Source organism: Hypanus sabinus, chromosome 10 (genome assembly GCF_030144855.1).
Source record: "Hypanus sabinus isolate sHypSab1 chromosome 10, sHypSab1.hap1, whole genome shotgun sequence".
Classification (NCBI taxonomy): Eukaryota; Metazoa; Chordata; class Chondrichthyes; order Myliobatiformes; family Dasyatidae; genus Hypanus; species Hypanus sabinus.
Genome location: NC_082715.1, coordinates 96,819,124 through 96,839,174, shown reverse-complemented (window position 1 = coordinate 96,839,174; position 20,051 = coordinate 96,819,124).

Genomic DNA, 20,051 nt, shown 5'->3' with positions numbered 1-20,051 from the left:
GTACACTCTAAGGATACAAGTCAAAGTCAAAGTAGAAATGACTATCAAGGGATGTATATGCTACCATACACTACCTTCAGATTAACTTTCTTGCAGGTATTTAGAGGAAAATAAAGAATGCAATAGAATACATGAAAAATTATACATAAACAAAGATTGATAAACACCCAATTTGCAAAAGACAAATTGTGCAAATAAAAGGTAATACTGAGAACAGGAGTTGACCATGAGTCCGTAGGTTACTGAATCAGTTCAAGTTATGTTAAGTGAATTTGTCCGCATTAAAGATGAGGGCTAAGCCACTTAATACTGATAAGGAGATATGTATTTTCCCAGCGGAGGGTTGAATCTGTGGAATTGTCCACCACCGGAACCAAAACACTAAATATATTCAGATATGAGACACAAGAGATTGCAAATACTCCATATTGAAGACTGATATTTTCCTTAGGGCAATAGAGATCAAGGTATATGGGAAGAAACCTACAATCAATTAAATGAACCTGAATAATCAACCACAATCATATTGAATGATGTAGCAGGCTTAAAGGGTTAACTGCCTACTCCTGCTTCTATTTTTTATGTTTAATGTAAGAGAATAAAAATTTTAAGAACACCAACAGTATCCAAAAATAAGTCATTTTACTCTTCCCATTTATCCTCATTTGTTCTTACATTCACAGAACATTTTGGTTGGCAGTTTTTAGTCCATGTATGAGGCCTAGATGGAATGAGTGAACAATCTTATTTTTCTAGTGTACATATAAATACTTATTCAATGGAAATTTCTAAAATATTTTTCCAATAGGAAATTAGACACAATAGAACATTAGTAAAGGGTCTTAAATAAGGTTTCACATGAATAAAATTGTGAGATTTGCCATTTTTGAAGTGTTTCATTCATGCCTAGAGATTAGTCCATTTGAATTTACAGACACATGCCTTAGTGAATGAATAAAAGATCAAGAAATAATTTTTACCTACAGTCAGAAAACCATGAAATATGATCATGCATTTTGTAATATAATTACATCCTTGTTTCAGATGTCTTGAAAAGAAGTTTGTCATACTCTCCAATGTATGCTGGATGCTTTACAATTGAGCATACTGAGTTCTGTAAACCAGCAAATTTTGCCTCAGGAAAAAGTGAACAAAATTCCTGAGAGGGAGCAGACTGAACAGCAACTTTTCCTCTTCCTTAATGTGTCCTTTTTATATGTTTTAATAAATATCTGTGTCAAATTTAGAGCCACAGTTAAGGTCACAGTTGACAAGTTTAATTAGAATTCTCAGAATAATAGACATCAGATATATGAAATTACATTGATTTATTAGTTCCTGTGAAGCCAGTCTTTGCCCTGCCAACCAATAAGCCAAAATTCTGGTTTCACTCAGATTTATGTGCAAAATCTGAACAGTTTTGTGTCTGGTTAAAGAAAAAGACTTGAAAATATGTGGATTTCACACAAACACCAACACACATATAACAACACAAACAAGATTGCATTGCACAAATCTGTGAACCCAACCTGGATTGGAGCAAGCAGGAATATCCACTGAACTTGATTAAATATTTCTTTGTTTTCCAGGTTGAGCTCTCTTTGACCACAGTTTTACTGTGGACACCAGATTTTAGAATCACCCTCATAAGTTTCTTTATAAATGGGTAGCAAATTCTCTTGTCTATGCTAAGAACTCATCATAATGCAGGCAGCACTGCAAGAGGACATAAGTAACCCCATTTGGACCATTAGTACAGAGGGTCAAATCAGGTTTATCAACTCATGCACATGGGCTAAGAGTTATATAGCACCAAGCAAACAAATAGAGGTTGGGATAATATCTCAGGACTAGGAATATGAAGGGAGAATTCTGAAGTTTAATAAGACCATAAGACTTAGGAGCAGAATCAGGTCATCTGGCCCATCAAGTCTACTCTGTCATTCAATTATGGCTGATCCTTTTTTTCTCCTCCTCAATCCTAGTTCCCGGCCTTCTCCGCATAGCCTTTGATGCCATGCCCAATCAAGAACCTATCAATCTCTGCCTTAAATGCACCCAACGACCTGGCCTCCACAGCTGCATGTTGCAACAAATTCCACAAATTCACCACATCTCTGTTTTAAAAGGGCGCCCCTCTATCCTGAGGCTGTGCCCTCTTGTCCTAGACTCTCCCAGCATGGGAAACACCCTTTCCACATCTACTCTGTCTAGGCCTTTAAACATTCGAAAGGTTTCAATGAGATCCCCCCTCATCCTTCTAAGTTCCAGCAAGTGCAGACCAAGAGCCATCAGGCGTTCCTTGTATGATAACCCTTTCATTCCTGGAATCGTCCTTGTGAACGTCCTCTGGACCCACTTCAATGCCAGCACATCTTTTCTAAGATGAGGGACCCAAAACTGTTCACAATACTCAAGGTGAGGTCTCATAAGTGCCTTATAAAGTCTCAGCATTGCATTCTTGCTCTTGTATTCTAGACATCTTGAAGTGAATACTAACTTGGCATTTGCCACCTTCACCACTGACTCTACCTGCAAGTTAACCTTGAGGGTGTTCTGCACAAGGACTCCCAGGTCCATTTGCATTTCAAATTTTGGATTTTCTCCCCGTTTAGAAAATAGTCCGCACATTTATTTCTGCTACCAAAGTGCATGACCATGCATTTTCCAACATTGTGTTTCATTTCCCACTTTCTTGCCCATTCTCCTAATCTGTCTAAGTCCTTCTGCATACTACCTGTTTCTTCAACATGACCTACCCCTCCACCAATCTTCATATCATCTGCAAACTTGGCAACAAAGCCATCTATTCTATCATCTAGATCATTGATATACAGCATAAAAAGAAGTGGTCCCAACACCGACCCCTGCGGAACACCACTAGTAGTTACAGGGATCCTAGTTGTTAAGACTAGTCTGAAGTCTTGGATGGTATGGGGTGGATTTCTCAGAATAGGGAGCTGAAGTACTTATCATTAGTAGCTTCATGTTTTTTACTAATGCAAACAACTATTCCAGTGCCAGCCATTGTTGGTAATGACCTCAGGTGGGGTTGAGGGCAGGAAGGTTGTCTCTTGGTGCTGCCTGAATGGGTGACCATGATCTCCTCAGTTTTGCTCTCCAGTGAGAGCCTAGGTGCATGCTCAATATGGGCTGGATTCTCTCCCCATGCTTTTTCTCTATGGGGCTGCCTGCTCCTCTGAAGTGCCTTTGTACTCTTTGCTGAAGTTCCTTCCATTGGGCCATGGAACAAACTTTGAAGGCAGAGTACAACCTAGGGTTGAATATCTAGGCAAAGGCATCAAATCTTGAGTCCACACTTGGGACTATTGGGATAAAGGATTTTTAAATGTTTTACATTGAACATGAAATTTTTCAAGCATTCAATTGGCTTTTTGAAAGCCTGGTCAATTAGTATTTCACCGATGCACTTCGTGAAATGTTTCATCTGTAAGCTTTTTTAACTGGATCCCCGGTAGCATTTCAGAAGTAATCCACTGATTGAGACATCCTGAGGATGTGGTAAACTGCCATGCAAATCAAAATTTTCCTCATGGTACCTACTGTTACATATTATGTTTCTAATCGCTGAGTCAAGCATAAACCTTCTGGACATTAATGTTTTAATTAGCAGATGATATACAGCTGTGCACTGTACTCATGCTTCTTTAATTATAATTGTATTTGTTTTTGCATTCTTTAATACATGCCTTACAGCAAAAGCAATAAATGATTAAAAGAACAAGAAGGGATTGCGAGTCACGTGAGCATGGGGTAGTCCTGTGTCAGCTGTTGCCAGCTGTGATTCCCAATAGCTTGCCTGCACCATTTCATTCCACCTATCAGATTGCTGCCATTATTGGCATTGCCAAACCATACTCTCCTTTAGGTCAACAACTAGTGTTCGTAAATGATTTAGATGATAGGGTGGAATTAACATACATCTGATTCTCATTCAAAACAAGGTGGCTTTACTTAAACCAGATTAGTGGGAAGAATACACAAGCTTACCCTTAGAAATGAAAAATCGGAAATAGGTTTTATAATAAAAATTGCTTTCAGATTTTAATTAGCTTATTATGACAGCCATCAGCTACTTCAAATGGAGTTACCCTTTTCTTAATTAATATTCATTATGAACTACTTTCTGTAATTGATAATCTATTCTATTACTCATAAATAATTGCAAAACTATTGCAATGCATGCAATTTTTCAAATGGTCAAAAGCAAGAGAACTGCTAATAACCAGAAGCAATCCATTGAGTTAAATGTTTTAGAATTTAAAAAAATGGTGGCAAACATATTGAAAGAGGTGTTAGAATAAAAATTATTAGCCCATACCTCAGATGATCCAGTGCTGTATAAATTTGGGTATCAAATGTTGGTTCAGGCCCGGGGACATTTGGGACATGTTTTGGTGGTTTTGTTAATTCGCTTGTAGAAGGAAACCAGCAATGCTCTCTTCAAAACAGGGGATTATTGAAATCAGCAAATTTCCCTCTATAATGCACAGTGACACAGAAAAGGCTGTACTGCATTTTCTCTTCTCTTCCAATCAAACTGTGGTCACTTTCCGAAAGAATGCATTCAATGCCAAAGTACTTCTGTATGGAAAGCACAGAGGTTGCTGAAAGTTGCAAAAACATCTTGATGTTTTGGGGAATGGTTATCAGATAAATAATGCTTATTTAGAGCAACGCTCACTGTTAGATCTATATTTAACTTATTTAAAATATAGAATTAGTGCCATTGATGAAAGATACAGACCACAGTGCAGTGAGAATTCCCTCTGTTGTTGATGTTAGGGAACCCAAAATGGTAATTGGTTTTATTATTGTCACATGTATTGAGATACAATGAAAAGCTTTGTTTTCCATACAGACAGACCATTCCAAACAAAAGTACATTGAAGTCGTATGAAAGGACAAGCAATCCAGAATGCAGCATAATGTCACAGTTACAAAGACAAACAAGGAGCCATCGTGAGGCAGAACAAGAGATTGAGAGTTCACCTTTATCATGTGAAGTCCATTAATGAGTCATAAAACAAAGCTGATTTTGATCCTGGTGGTAAATGCTTTTAAGATTTTGTGTCTCCTACCCAATGGAATGGGTTTAAGAGAGAATGGGCAGGAACAACTGGAAGTATAGGTCAAGTCATCGAGGGTAGCTGGTTTTTGTAATAGAATGGGCTGTGCTTAAATTTCACTGCAATTTCCTGCAAGGTTGTGATGCATCTGGATAGGATGCTATCTATAGTGCATATGTAAAAAAAAACTGGTTAGGGTCATCAGGAACATATTGACTATCCTTAGCTTTCTGAGGAAATAGAAGTACTGTTGTGATTTCTTGACAAAAACGTCTGTGTAGCTGCACCTGGACAGGCTCATAAGGCCCTTCATTGGTCTGTGTCCCAGGTGTTCACATGATATGCAAGCTGGAGCACTAGGATATGAAGAACAAACTGTTGCCCATACAGCAGGCTTTGCCTCCCCACACAGTTGGTGAATCCAAAGGAACTTCAGTGATTGTTACCATCAGTGTTGCAGGAACTGCCAGTCAGCATTGAATGTAAACCTGCCTTAAAGTCTCCAGCTCTGGATCTTTCCTCAGGGTTTAGTCCTGAAGCTTTCCCCATGAGTGGATATAGCCGCCGGTCAGCGGAGGTTTGAGATCAATTTTCCTTCTCTTAGATGAGCTACCTACCACAGCTGATGAGCCCTATCTGTCTGAAGTGACTGGTTTTAAGAGGGCAGTAACCCGCCTTTGCCCTTTCTCCTGTCAGTAGAAATGGTCTGTGGAGCTGGACTTGGTTGCCAGTGGCTATTTGAGATGCACACCATTGGGAGTATTTAATAGGTAGTGGAAGTTTATCCCCCACTACACACCTCCCCCCCCCCCAGCTAAGACAACCTTAAGGAACTAAGCTATTGATGATATTTACACCTAGGAACTTGAAGTGCTCAATCACCTCCATCTCAGCAGCATTGATACATTGGGGGGAGGGTATACTCCATCCAGTTTTTTTAAGTCAATGCCCATTCTTTTGTTTTGTTAATATTGAGGGGAAGATTGTTGTCTTGACACCACACTACTTGGTCCTATACTACTTTCCTGTACTCTATCTTGTATAGGCTCACTACATTGACATAATCTGCTAATTTATAAAAGGAGTGAGAGCAGAATCTGGCCACATAGTCATGAGTCTATTGAGAGTAAAGTAAGGAGCTTGCAGGGCACCAATGTTGTGAATAATTGGTCTATAAAACTATTTCCCCAACCTATAGGTAATTTTCACATAGTGAAATATCAATAGCAGCTTCCACCCTGACAAATTTTCTTCAGAATCTAATATGTTTCAATAATATCAGCTCTCATAGATGGTCTGGCCAGACAGGCAGAAAAATCATGAATTAAATTTCATCCAGGGAAGGGTAAACTGAGGCATTTAGAGACACGCGATTCTCCGGATGCTAAAAATCCACACTCAAAATGCTGGAGGAACTCAGCAGGTCTACTGAGCTGATGCATTTGGAGAGGTGCACAAGGCAAGGGACTATATAGTAAATAGGAAGATATTAAATGGGGGTATGGGGGTACAGAGGACCTCGGCATGTCCATCTGCAGATCTTTGCAGGTATTCAATGAATGGTATATGGGATGTAACAGCTCATTAATCAAAGCATCTATTTATTTATGTTTAGAGATATAGTAAGTTGTGCTAGATCTGTAGGATGCAGAATTTAAAAAATATTCTGGGATTGGTAAACTGTAGTTGCGAAGATGGATTGGATAAACTTTATTTTAAGAATTATGGAGAATGAGCGGCGACGTGGCGGTGAATTTTTAAAACGTTGACAGGTCTGATTATAGCAAATTTGATGAACCCTAGCAAAGGTGTCAAGAAAAAGGAACATACATTCTTTAGCCAGGGAATGGTGAATCTCTGGAAGCCAAATTATTGGATATATTGTATTTAAAGCAGAATTTGATAAGTTCTTGATTAGTAAGGATGTCAAAGCATACGTGGAGAAAGCTGGAGAATGGAGTTGAGAGGGTTAATAAACCAGTCATGATGGAATATCAGAGCTGAATAGCCTAATTCTGTTACTACAGTATGTGTTATGGTCATATGAAGTACTGAGAAGATAGTAGGAGTTCCACTGCTTGAAAGAGTGGTAGAAGCAGAAACCTTTTTCTTTTAAGCAGTACTTGGGTGTGTATTTGATGAGCCAGGACAGTCGGTTTACTGACCCAATTCAGGAGGTAGAATTAGGTTGGGTAACTTTTTTGACTGGTATTGGCCAGACACAGTGAGCTGAATCACCACTTTTCTATGATTGTGTGACTGTGTTTATTCAGATGAAAATCACGATTCCAGCTGGGTAGGCTCAGATGGACTAACGTGGAACTTAAATGTTATGCAATATCAGAACCAGAAACTTCAGTTTGTGTTTCCCTTGAGCAAGTGTTGCCTGGCCTGTCAAGTATTGCAGCAATTTCTATTATAGTTTTGCTGTGGTGTGTGTGCATTCTGCATGACTACTAAATGGGCAGATACATGGACAATTAAGTCTTTTCCTAATTTTTATCTGTGCATGCTCATGATGAATAAAGATTCCCATTGTCAGTAACCTTAAGTTGTATACCTTACATAGCTCTAATATATTTCTCCAATAGAGCTACAGAAGGTGCTGTAACTTTAGTCTACATACAGTGTATAGTATACGTGCATTGTTACTTCATTTTAGCTTTTGGTATTATTTTCACAAATTGTGATATTTCATTAGATTTTTGTTTTGTTTTATATAGATGTGTTTTCAAATATAAATTCAAAATTTTCATTATGGGATCAAAGTCCAGTTATTTATTTTTAGAGTGTTTGAAGTATATTTCTCCAATATTAATGGTTGCCATATTTCAAACTAAACTCTATATTATCAGCTTTTAGAAAGACATGCAGCTCTTATTGTTATATTTTGTGGTATTCTCAATACAACTTGCTCAATTGCAGTGTTCTAATGTTGTCTTGTTTATTATTGTGTCCGATAATACGATCCTAACTTAATGTGTAGCAGAGCCCCTGTGTTAGTAATTCAACCCAGCAAGCAATAAAAAGAGAGATTTGATTAGGCAAAAGAGATAAAATTGTCCCTGAGGTATTGAAAAGAAAAAAACATTATTACAATTGCATATGAGCTGCCTCAACACCAGGAGGAAGAGAGGATATAACACAATTATTAATTATACCTTAAGGGAGTCAGAGGAAAGATAGTAACATGTTTTAATGAACTGAAGGAAGTATATTTCAAAGTGAAAATCTATCTCCTGACAAGAGAACATAAAGGAACAGGTAGTGAAGGAGCCATCATGAACTTTTAATTTTGAATCCTTTAAGGGAAATTGTAAAATTATTTTTTTCTCTCTCTGTCTCAAGGCAGACTTCCGATGCATTTAAGATACCAAAGCTTATCATGCCCTTTGCCCTCTCTCTCTCTCTCTCTTTCTCTTTCACTCTCCCCCCACTCATTCATGGTAATGATAGAATACAGGACACAATTGCAGTAAAACCACATAAACTGGTGGAAGAACTTGCCTTAGGAATAGCTTTTTCACTGAAATACTCATGTGCTGAATAGTCTTTACTATTGTATAACTATACTTTGATTTTCAAAGATTTGTCCAAATTTTCCTTCAAGATTCTAGCCAGAGAAGAAGCTCATTTTAAGCTGGTAAATGGTGACTGTGCCACACAACTGAACGAGTTTTAGTGGCCTCTCCAAAGGAATTCTTAATCAATTGAAATAAAGAAAAAATAGCTTAATTTGCATTGATCTCTTATCCTTTGCTTCTTAGTCTCTTTTCTCTTTAGCTTCTACTCTTCTATTTTTCATGTTAAATTTCAATTTCATCCCATGTCTTTAAAGTTTATGCTCTATTGACTTAAATTTAAATAATTTATGTCATGTTTACTTTTAATCTGATCCTTCTTCAAGAAGTGTGTGAAATTTGGAAAATAAAACTCCCGTTTGAATGATATTGTGGGTCAGTTTTTGGAATTATTCAAATGACAAATAAGTTATGGTAGATAACTCTGAGTCAAACTAGAAAGAAGACATGACAACAATATACTGGTCACAACCTGCAAAAAATAGTGCTCTCATTCAAGCAGTCTGTCTGTGCTGCTTTAAGGACCAGGACACCAAGAATGTAATTGATGTGTAGAACATGCCCCATACTGTGATGACAAACATTCACTGCTACATACTGCTGTGTGTAGCCATAACAAAATGGGTCAGGAAAACTACAGCATCAAACAACTTTGTCTCTGCATTGCCCAAGGGATCCCAATCTGCACTATTAACTTCCTGTGGCCACACCACTTATCAAATATGTAGATTTGGGGTATGCCTGTAGTGTTGTTGGACTGTCTTAGAAATTCCAGTGTAAGCTCTCTGGCAGACCCAACAAGACCTGCAAAACTCCCAGCAGGCCTGAGTCTCATTCTGGTCATAGGAGAGAATATAAATGTACTTTTCAACAGCTGGAGCTGCACCATTACTAAGTATACCTCAGGAAAACATGGAAAAAGATTGGTTCTCACCTCTGTCTTGTGCTGGTCTGGGCTTTGACTATTGCCTTGGAACAGTTGGGTATGATTTTGAGTTCCATTAGTACTGTGTGTCACTGTCACTTGTGTTTACAGTAGCATTGTAAACTTGATATTGTTCTGGACAACAATTTTTTTTCAAAAGTGTAGCTTCCGCAGAAATTAATTTTTATTTATGACAGACCACTAGAAGCTGAATACAAATATAATTTTAGACTACTTGTATCACGTAGGAATTGGAGAAACAAGAAATTAACTTATTGAATATAATGCATTTAATTGCATAACAGTGCTAATTCTTTGCAATAGCTCTACTGTATTAAAAAAGTTTTGTTGTTGATTTTCATTTGTACTCAGTGTCTGAGGCTTCGTGCTTAAGTGTCTATCAATAATCAGGCAGCATTGATGGATTCCAGTTTCTCTGATATGGTTTCTCCATGACCACAATGTCCTGGTGAAATCTTTCTCCATGCTCATAACTGACAGCACCAAGATTTGCCGGGAAGAAGTATAAAGGGAATGCAGAAAATTACTCTTCAGTGACATGTTGCACTCCATGATTTTGTATGCTTGAATCATGTTGTCAACCAGCTGCATGTTGTTTGGTGCTCTGTAGATGCCAAGAAAATTTTCCACAACATCCCTGAATCCCTTCCATGGGATTTTCTCTGGTCCCACTAGCACTTCTTTGAATTACCTGTTATTGATGAACTGTTTGATTTGTAGACCAACTAAAATGACTTCCTAAATCTTGGCATCAGTTATTCTGAATTGAAATAAAAAGTACAGGTGACTTCAAATAAATAGCACATGATAGGGAAATTTCATGGTGATTTCCATGATCAACAGCTTAAAATCCATAAGATACACCCAAAAATATTCAGGAACAAAAATCTTTGCTGTGCAGTGTTTATTGTTTGTAAGCTCCAACCCCAGCTTCATGGAAGTGATAAGCACCAGATAAAAAGGGATGGAATAATACTATAAGATTTTAGAGGTAAATTCTAACTTGGCTAATTGCTTTTTTCTGTTCAGCTCACTGTCTAAGAGTTCAGTTTATGCATTGCATTCATTTGTTGCAAAATTACAACATTGTTCTGGGCCAAAGAGAGACCATTTTGTATATTGGTTCTATACCAGCTTTGAACAGAGCAATCCATTTAGCCTCATTCCCCAAATGACTGGCCAAATACTTCGCAGCACATCTATGTTCGGTCAACAAGCATTACCCTAGGCCTCCAGTTGCCTGTCACCTTAATTCCCTGAGCCATTGAATAAGCCCTCTGTTGCCTCCTGCACTGTTAGAACAAGCTGAAACATCGGCTTGGGAAACAACGTCTCATCTTCTGTCTGAGCAAATTGCAACCCCCTGGATGCAAAATCAAACTCATCAAGTTCAGGTAACTTCCTTTGTATCAGAACTGTCCAGTTCTGTTGCAGGTCATCCTGATGGAATACTGAATTTGTGGCTTCTCTCTGCACTAGCATGGTCTGATTTCTTGAAGAGTTCCTACAGTTTTGCATTTCTGAAATTTCGTCCAACAGTCTGTGTTATCTTTTTCTCTCTAACTTTCCTCCTTAACCTTCACCAGCTGATTATCAGCACCTCAACCCAACCCTATGTTCTGTTTGTCCCATTCACCCCACCCCGGCCTCTGTGCAACTTAAAACTTTTCCAGTTCTGTTAATGGTGTTTGAACTCTATTTCCCACTCCACTGGTAAATCCTTGACCCACTGAGTGTCCCCAGCATTGTCTGTTTTTATATCAGATCTCCAACATCTGCAGCCTTTTTTGATTTACATTTTTTTTGACATTCAGAGTTTCTGCCAGAAATCATTATGAAAATAAGAATAAAATCAACTTTAAATTAAATTCTTGCCCACATTTTGGTAAAGGGGAAGTATCAACATAAATTCTTATTTATTTATCTGAGAGTTACAAACTAAGTTTATTGGTAACTGAATGGAAAGAGAATTCCAGCAAAAATCACTCAGAATCTCTTTGTAATAACATTGTTAACTTATAGCTATATAATTGCAATCCAATATGATATAAAAGAACCATGTGAAGCTAAATAAGAAAAGAAACAGTCACAATGGCAAAAAGAAACCCAAAGTCACACACATGGAACAAATAAAGTGATAAATTACCAGCAGAGGATTTTGCTGAGGAAATAATTTGAAAATACACTCTAATCCAGAAAAGATTTTAGAAAGGCAATATTTGGATTATTTTGAAGAATCAGCTGCTGCCCTGTAAGCCTTTTAGTTGCTAATAGTTGCCTGATGTAGATCAAAGCTAATTCCACCACCTTGAAATTACGGAATAGGAAAGAAAGCATTGAGGTAGATTCTGATCTATTTCTTCCTGACAGCTTTCTCCACTCAGTGGACTTCGGAATTCCTTTTGGTATTTTAGCAATGATGCTGATTTTCCCACAGTATCACTCCTCAGTAACCAAGGAGTGTACACTTTTAATGAGATGTTGGCAGACTAGTTCATCATGATGGGACTGGTAACAGAGTCTGATCTTTACCCTGTGCATTCCAGCAAGAGTTGGTTGACAGCAACCAAGTATGGTAATCTTACATCTTCCTCTATCAAACTTCCGAGGTCAGTTACAACACTCTACCCATCTGCTATCAATTAATGTAGCTAGACCAGGATAGACTGAAATTGGACCTTCTGACCCTGTGGAACTTAACTGTTTGCTGTGTACACTTAAGGACCTATTAGAGAAATACTATTTCTATTTACTTTAATTAGAAGCGCTGCATTTCCTGCTCATCTACTCCTATTGTTGGTAGAACATAGTCATACTTCCCCCAGTCATTCCATCCTTTTCCATACTTAGATAATGTGGGTCAGCAGACTAGTTGAGTGCAATGGTAGATATAGGCAGAACCTGCATCTCTTCAGTCATTAGTGCTTTCTGTACACATTCACTTTGCCAAAATGATTGCTGATTAGCAATGAGATAACAGAACTCTGATTCATGTCAGGTCTCCAGGCTAATTTTCAGTAAAACGTAGAACGTAGAAATTTACAGCATGTTACAGGCCCTTCGGCCCATAATGTTGTGTTGACCATGTAACCTACTGTAGAGACTGCCTAAAATTTCCCTAGCACGTAGCCCTCTATTTTTCTAAGCTCCATGTACCTATCTAAGAGGCTCTTAAAAGACCCTATTCTATCAGCTTCCATCACCGCTGCTGGCAGTGCATTCCATGTACCCACCAATCTCTGTGTGGAAAAACTTAACCCTGACATTCCCCCATTACCTATTTTCAAGTACCTTAAAACTATGCCCCCTCGTGTTAGTCAATTCAACCCTGGGAAAAAGCCTCAGGCTATCCACACGATCATTGCCCCTCATTTTCTTATGCACCTCTATCAGGTCACCTCTCATCCTCCGTCGCTCCAAGGGGAGAAGGCCAAGTTCACTCAACCTATTCTCATAAGGCATGCCCTCCAATCCAGGTAACATCCTTGAAAATCTTCTCTGCACTCTCTCTGTAGTATTCACATCCTTCCTGTAGTGAGGTGACCAGAACCAAACATAGTACTCTAAGTGGGGTCTGAGCATGGTCCTGTATAGCTGTAACATTACCTCATGGCTCTTGAACTCAATGCCACGGTTGATGAATGCCATCACACTAAATATCTTCTTAACAACACTGTCAGCCTGCGCAGCTGGTTTGAGTGTCCTGTTGACATGGACCCCAAGATCTCTCAGATCTTCCACACTGCCACGAGTCTTACCATTATCACTATAATCTGCCATCATATTTGACCTACCAAAATGAACCACTTCACACTTACCTGGGTTGAAGTCCATCTGCCACTTCTCAGCCCAGTTCTGCATTCTATTGATGTCCCACTGTAACCTTTAACAACCCTCTAGACAGTCCAGAACACCCCCAACACCCCCACTTTGTGACATCAGTAAACTTACTAACCCACCCTTCTACTTCTTCATCCAGGTCATTTATAAAAATCACAAAGATGAATAGATCCCAGAATAGATCCCTGAAGAACAGCTCTAGTCTCCAAACTCCATGCAGAATATGAACCATCTACAACCACCCTTTGCCTTCTGCAGGCAAGCCAGTTCTGGATCCACAAATCAAGGTTTGCTTGGATCCTATCCCTCTTTACTCTCTGAAGGAGACTTGCATGGGGAACCTTACTGAAGTCCAAATACACTACATCCACTGCTCTACCTTCATCAGTGTGTTTTGTTATATCCTCAAGAAATTCAATCAGGCTCGTAAGGTGTAACCTGCCATTGACAAAACCGTGCAGGCTTTCCCTAATTAGATAATACTCATAAATCCTGCCTCTCAGGATCTTCTCCAACAACTTGCCCACCACCAAATTCAGACTCACTGGTCGATAGTTTCTTGGGCTATCTATACTCCCGTTCTTGAACAACGGAACAACATTTGTAACCATCCAACACTCCAGTATTTCTCCCATCCCTATTGATAACGCAAAGATCATTGCAAGAGGAGATCGGCAATCTCCTCCCTTGTTTCCCACAGTAACCTGGGGTGATTTACCCAACTTGATGCTTTCCAAAAGCTCTAACACATCCTCTTTCTTAATGTCTATATGCTCCAGTGTCTCAGTCAGCTATAAATGCTCCCCACAATTGCCCATGTCTTTTTCCCTGGTGAATACTGAAGCAAAGTATTCCTTACTCTGCTACCTTCTCCATCTCCATGCACACGTTTCTACTGTTGCATCTGATTGTTCCTATTCTTGCATGGCTAGAAATCAGGATATTTTAAATCCGGACCTTTTTGCCCCATAATTAAACTAATTACTGGCATTTTATTAACAACTTAAATTCCCAATGTACAGAATCTTGTACAATATTGACACTTTATCTGAAAATTTATAATAAAAATCAAAAATGCTGGAAATAATCAATGGGTCAGGCAGCATCTGTAAAGAGATTTATGGAAGGTTCATTAGAACAGGCAAATTAGTAGTTACTATGGGGTCTAGCTGAAGCAATTTCTTCACATTAATACTACTCTTTCTTTAAATTATTATTACAAGTGCATTAATGCAAAAGAAATATTTTTATACTTTAATTCCCACCTGGTAATGTGTGCTTATCAAAGAGAGAGGACTAACTCTACTGAGGAATGAAATATGTCCTACTTTGTTCAATAAATGTAAAATTCAAGTAATGCCGGAATCATGGTGTTGAACACAAAAAAAAGCTTAAATGAATATTTGTTGAATATGAGACAGATGTTCCTTCACTTTACTCTTAATACTCAATATCCTTTGGTAAACTGTAGTTTATTGTAAGCAGATTTTGTGGTTCTATGTTTAGAAATAGCTCCAAATGTAACAGTAAACTGTGATTGGATTACTTGCATTCAGGCTTACAACTTAACACACTCATTTATCCTAATGTGTCGTAAGTGGAAGCTCAGAGGAATTAAAGAGCTGATTTTGTGTTTGGGCTAAAGGAAGGCCATTACTCTCTGTAAACTTGTACCTTCTGGCACAGCCACATTGCTAGTATGGAATGTTGACTTGGTCACATAATTTCAATATGCTATCCTGCAGTTGAGATTCAGGTGGGTAACTGTGAAAGAAGGCATGAACTTTTGAAAAGTAACAGCAGTTTTGTTGGATATAGAATTAATGAACAAAATGTTTGTTGTGGCACTCTTTGGTGAAGACAATTTGGGGCATAGGAATTCCATTGCATTGTGCAACATCTATATGCTTCACAGTTTATTTTCAATTTAAAAATAGTATTTTACTGGAAATTTTGGCAGATCTGTGATTTTCTTTCAGGGTCTAATGCATCCAATACTTTGAATTTGAAGGATATGAATAATGGCCTTGAAAGTATAATGTATGACAAGATGCCATTCCTATAATTTTGGTTACCAAATATATGACCGAAAAATTGTGTAGGCCACACATGCAAAAGTCTGACTTCACATTGCCTGAGCAGCTTGGAATATTGAACCATATTAGGAGATTTTTGGCATTTAAATTAAAAACTTCAGTCAAATAGGCAGGTTTCCAGGATCTTCAAACCTCCTGAAAGGTGGAAATAAGCAATTTCTGTGATAGTTCAGTTTTGAACCCTGAAGGCCATCTTGACTCTGGTATGACATAAGGGTTGCAAATGGTTTGGCTTAGTTTCAAAAAGCAAGATACATCATGTGCTGGAAGTTTAAAATATAAACAGAAAATATCAGAAATTCGTAGCTAACCAGCCAGTACATGTAGAGAGAGAAGCAGAATTAGCATTTCAGATCAATGACTTTCAACATAACTGAAGATCACTAGTCAACTGGATAGGTTTTACAACATGGCAGTGAATGGCACAGAATTGTTTAAGAGGCAGTATGATAAGTACATAAGGAAGCAAGAAATAAAAAGGTATGCAAAACAAATGAGATGAAAAGCCCTTGGAGGGGGCATCCAGGTTTATAAAAGCTAGTGTAGATCAGCCAGATAGAATGGCCAGTTTCTATCCCCTCCCTAAAGTTAAATACAACTATATTTTATTACAACATCAGCCCAATCAGCCAGAGTAGCTACCCAACACAATGTTCCAAAATAATGAGATGAATCTAAAGTTATTCAATGCAGGTATAGCTTCCAGACTGGAGAAGGATTGATAATTCTGTTTAGTGATATTCGTGACCACTCAGTGACAGAAATCACAGAGTAATTTGGGGATGAGGGAATTCATGAAAGTTCTTCCATGTTTTGATGGTTAAAATGACCATAAAAGACATTGAATTCATTTGGGAGTGAAGTCTTATTGTCACCTATGTCGGTTGGTCTCACTTTGTAAGAGGTGATAACATTCAAACCCTGCCACGGCTGTTTAGCATCCTTCACTGATCTAAGTTTGGCCTGGAATTGCCACTTTACATGTGAGATGTCTTCCTGGATATTGTACCTGGACCTCTTGTATTCTACGTGGTCACCAGACCTGAATGCCACTTATCTAGCCCTCAGCAGATTGTGGATCTCATGGTTAATCCACAGCTTCTGGTTGGAGAAGATGCTGAATGATTTTGTGGGGACAAACTTTTTTTATAAAGTCCATATAACTGTGGTATATTCATTCAGATCCTCTGATGAGTTCTTGAGCATGGACCAGTCTACTGACTTGAAGCAATCCCATAGCCACTCCTCTGCCACCTGCAACCACATCTTTATTGCCCTTTTCTCTGAAGCTTTCCTCTTTAACCTCAGCCTGCCTGCAGGTGAAAAGAGGACAGCTAGATGATCAGATTTCCGAAAATGCAGTCTAGGCATGGATGGTAGGCATTCCTAATTGTGCTATTGCAGTGGTTGAGTGTGTTAGGACCTTTGGTGCTGCAGTTGATATATTGATGATAAGTGGGCACAGATTCCTTCAGACAAGTCTGTTTGAAGTCCCTGACAATGACTTGTAAGACATTGTGGTAGGCTGTTTCTTCTTTGCTGTTGGCAGCATTCATTACCTCGAGTGCCTGCTTAATGTCAACCTTTGGGAGTGTGTAAACTGCAGGCAGGATTACAGAGGGGAACTCTCTTGGTAAGTAGAACAGTTGGGACTTAATCATTAGATGTTCCAGGTTGGGGGAACAAGATCGCTGCATCCAGAAACCACAGTGTTTATTATAAATCAGAGACCCCCACTTTTGTCTTCACTGAATAAGCAGTTAATTCTATCCTGTGTATCAAGAAGCTCTTGGGTCTTATCAAAGTATCTGGTGTGTCTTGAGTGAGCCATGTCTCTATGAAACACAGAGCAGAGCAATTCCTTATTTTCCTCTGATACAGGAATCTTGCCCTTAGGTCCTCAATCCAGCAAGTTTTCATTGCTAACAAGATGTTGAGTATAGGAAGTTAAACCAGCACTTTCGTCTAGCTCCTCCCTTCCTTCCTCTCTTTCAGCTGTGGTGATACACCTCCATCCACTTAAAGGTACATTTCTATATACCTGTGAGTTAAGTCCACCGAGTCCTTCAAAAGATCATGAAATTGCTAGTTCATTAAGACAGTTCAAAAGTACATTACTTAAAGGAAAATTACAGGCTGTAGATTGCAGTGAGAAGTATATTTAGAAGCTTTTTATTCTGCCCAAAACCTATCACTGTGGTTCACCACCACCATAATTACTAGCATATCTCTGTACCCAAAGTAATGGTCAGTCTGGTCAGTAAGGATATGGTAAACCATAGGGCCTCTTTCCATGTTGCATGACTCTTTGACTAATTGTTCAGAATGGGAAATAATACCTCAAGCCTCTTTGACTAATTAAAGTAAAATGAATAGAAGTCACAAATGTTTAAATACTTTCAATGAAATTTTCACTCCCATATGCACCTTTAGTTTGTGGAACATTGCAAGTGGAACAGCATCGTAGGCTGTAGAAGGAATTTGTCAATTCCAGCTTTCCAGAAGGGTGTAGCAGCTAGAGTGATTATAGATCAGCATATCGAACCTTTGATTTTTTTTGGCCTCCAAATGTAATAACTTTGTTAACTGCTTCCTACTGAACAGTCTTCTACACACTGAAACAGCATTTACAAAAGCACACCGAGTAGTTTTTTGCTTATAGAAAAATGGATCGGGCATAGTGAATAAGATTGAAGATGCAAGTGAGTGATTACCTCCTCCACATTGCTGGTGTTTATACAATGGGCCAAATTACGATACACATATATTTAAGAAATGGGTGAGCCATTCATTAGTACTTTTCAGAACAACATAAATATATGTTGCCTTCTCAAAGAATTCCAGCAAAATGAAGTGTAATTGTGGTTTTGAGCTTTCATTGACTATTCCTTGTGACCTTAGATTCTTTCAGTGACCACTTTCAATGGCAACATAAATATATACTCAGTGGTCACTTTATTACCTACCTCCTGTACCTAATAAAGTGGTCACCAAGTGTGTGTTTGTTGTCTTTTGCTGTGGTAACCCATCCACTTCAAAGTTTGTCATGTTGAGTTTTCAGAGATGCTCTTCTGCACACTCTGTTATAATATGTGGTTATTTGAGCTTCTGTTAGCTTCCTGTCAGCTTGAACCACTCTGACCATACCCCTCTGACCTCTCTCATTAACAAGGCACTTTTTTCCCCACAGAGCTCTCGCTCACTGGATTTTTAAAAAGTTTTTCATACCATTCTCTGTAAACAGTTGTGCGTGAAACCCCCAGGAGATTAGCAATTTCTGAGATACTGAAACCACCCCATCTGGCACCAATAATCATTCCATGGTCAAAGTCACATAGGTTATATTTCTTATCCATTTGATGTTCAGTGTGAACAAGAATTGAACCTAAGGACCATTTTGAGCATGCCTTTATGCATGAGTTGCTGCCACAGGATGGCTGATTAGATATTTGCATTATTGAGCAGGTGTACCTAATAAAGTGCCCACTGAGTGTCAGTTATAGTTATAGACTAAAGACTCTTAATATACACATTTGAATTTAGAGTTTCCATAACGCATAAGATGCAATAAAATGAAAGTGGTCATTGAAAGAATCCAAGACCACAAGAATAGTCAATAGAGAATTAGAAACCACAATTATGCTTCATTTTGCTGGAACTTTTTGAGAAGGCAACTAAAATAATAATGTGCAATCACAACAGGGTATGATTTGATTAGATAGGCATTTGATATTGCCACATGTGAGATTTAAAAGGTTAATGCTCTTGCATTTAAAAACTAAGTAACTAACTGCATTGAATCTGACTTGGCAATAGAAAGTAATGATAAATGGAAAAGGGTTGCCTGAAGACAGAAACTGACGGACAGCTCAACAAAGATTAGTTATGGCTTCCTTGCTGCCTAAACTATTCATAAATAATATGGAGAAAATTATTTCTTTAAATGTAAAATTTGTTGATGATACCAAGCTGCATGGCCAGGGGCATGAGTGCTCAAAAAGATCAAGACAAATTATGAGGACAGGCTAAGCAACAACTAATGGATTTTACTGTAATCACATGTGAGATTATGCATGATGGAAAAGGAAACTGAAAACATCTGTATACACTGAACAAGACTGGCTGAGTAAATTGTGAAGAAACCTACCAAAAGGGTATATGTAGGGAGAACACTGTTAATACTTTAGGGAAAAATGTTGATCTAAATTACTATTAAAAAAAGGAATCAAAGTAATTCTTTATTTTGAGTAGTATTTTCGTAGCAAATAATTTGTACAGGATCTGAAAAAAAATATTTTCTACTACTGAAGACAGAGATTTAGTAGCATTATCATTATATTTAGTGGCATTATTTAGTGGCATCCATCATTAAGGATCCCACCACCCAGGACATGCCCTGTTCTTATTGTTACCATCGGAGGGATGTACAGAAACCTGAAGGCAAACACTCAGTGGTTCAGGAACAGCTTTTTTTCTCTCTGCCATCTGATGTCTAAAT